This window comes from Tamandua tetradactyla, chromosome 1 (genome assembly GCF_023851605.1).
Source record: "Tamandua tetradactyla isolate mTamTet1 chromosome 1, mTamTet1.pri, whole genome shotgun sequence".
In the NCBI taxonomy this organism is placed as follows: Eukaryota; Metazoa; Chordata; class Mammalia; order Pilosa; family Myrmecophagidae; genus Tamandua; species Tamandua tetradactyla.
The window spans coordinates 190,113,580-190,115,298 of record NC_135327.1 but is presented as its reverse complement, the minus strand read 5'-3'; the positions used below and the strand labels follow the sequence as shown (position 1 = coordinate 190,115,298).

At 32.2% G+C, this 1,719-nt stretch overlaps 1 non-coding gene across 1 annotated transcript; it reads right to left on the bottom strand.

Moving 5' to 3' along the window:
* Positions 1-404: 404 nt before the first annotated feature.
* TRNAK-UUU (transfer RNA lysine (anticodon UUU)) lies at positions 405-476 on the bottom strand. The gene has a single exon. It is a non-coding gene; the product is annotated as a tRNA-Lys (tRNA).
* Positions 477-1,719: the final 1,243 nt, after the last annotated feature.

The following is a 1,719-nucleotide window of genomic DNA, read 5'->3' as shown; positions in this document are numbered from 1 at the left end:
TGTATCTTGCACATGCCACCACATAGCTAGTAGCAGTAGCCCATTTGCAGAACTGATTTGGCAGAAGAATTAATCATTTTGCTAATATATTTTTTAAATTAATATTTTTGAAGGTTGAATTTGAGGATATACCTAAAATATCATAACACTATTACTTTTCTCATTTCTTCTTTCTTAATTGCTCTCCTTTCTTCTCTCCTTTCATCTTTTTTTTAGTATTTCTTTTACTTTCTACTTTATCTTTGCTCCTTTCTTTTCTACATTATTTTCTTAATTTATTATTTCATTAAAACATGGCATTATATTTTGTAATTTTAATTATCACCAATTATGCTTTGATGTCAAGTAAGCTTGTTTAGAACTGTAAGTGAATGAATCTAAATTTATGTGTCTTTTTTGGGGGGTGCGTGGTTCGGGAATTGAACCCGGGTCTCCCGCATAAAAGGCGGGCATTCTAACCACTGAACTACCCGTGCACCCAATTTATGTATTTTTAATTTGATTTATTTTTCATAAAAGAGAAAGAATGAACTCTTGTGGAAATTTGAATTATATACTGCAGCAAGCATGTTTGTAATGTTAATCCACATTTCTGTGGGTGTGAACCCACTGCAAATATGCTATTTTTAGTAAAGGTATGGGTCAAAACTGAATGATTTTGGATCTAATCGGGATTATTGAAATCCTTCATTGAAAAAAATGAAATTCAGATGTAGAGAAAACAACGAGGAGTCAGAATCCAGAAATCAGCAGGAACCAGGAAGAGAAAGAATAGACACCACCATGTAATGACAAGCAGGGATTCAAACCAAGGAACCCCAAAATGTGGAAGGTTAACACCTGATTGCTACTGCTACTGACCTGGGAAGTAACAAGACTTCTTGCCTCTGAAACCATGAGACAATAAATTTCCATTTTTTAAGCCAATCCATTGTGTGGTATTTCATAGCAACTTTGCAAACTGACACCTTCCCTTATTATCAAACATTATTAGCAAATCTTTAAAAGATTTCAAAATCACTAGAGGTAATTGATATGATTTTTGGTTATAAAACAAACCAAACAGCATTTTTTTTTAATGGTGGAGTCACTTTTCATTTTTTTTCCATGTGAGTATCCCATTATTTCAGCATCATTTGTTGAAATTTTTGTTTGTTTGCTTGTTTTGCTTGTTTGTTTGTTTGTTTGGGAAGTACACAGACCAGGAATCAAACCTGGGTCTCTCACATGGCAGGCGAGATTTCTACCACTAAACTATCCTTGTACCCCCAGCAATTTCTTTTTAGTTGTTAAATATGTTTGAAAATATTTCTAAGCTCACCAATGTGCTGGGCAATGTGTAAAATCAGAATATGTTTACAAGAATGCATAGTTATTTTCTTGGAGTCTTTTCAAATTATCAGTCTTCATAATTGATGATATATGTTCTATTTGGCTCAAAATGTAGTATTTGAATTATAATCTTGAATACAGATATTTTTTCCTTTGTGCTCCTAATAAATTACATAGGAAAAGATTTATGGATATTTTCTACTCTACTAAGAATTTTTTTTTTCTAAATTGGCTTTAATTTAGTAAGATTCAAGAGATATGCACATCATTCTTACAAGTGTATTACTCTCATCTCTCTCCAGAGTGTGGAATCTGGAGATCAAGTCATATCACATATGACTTGAAATTCTCAATAGTTTTATCTATCATTATCTTAATTATTGAGTC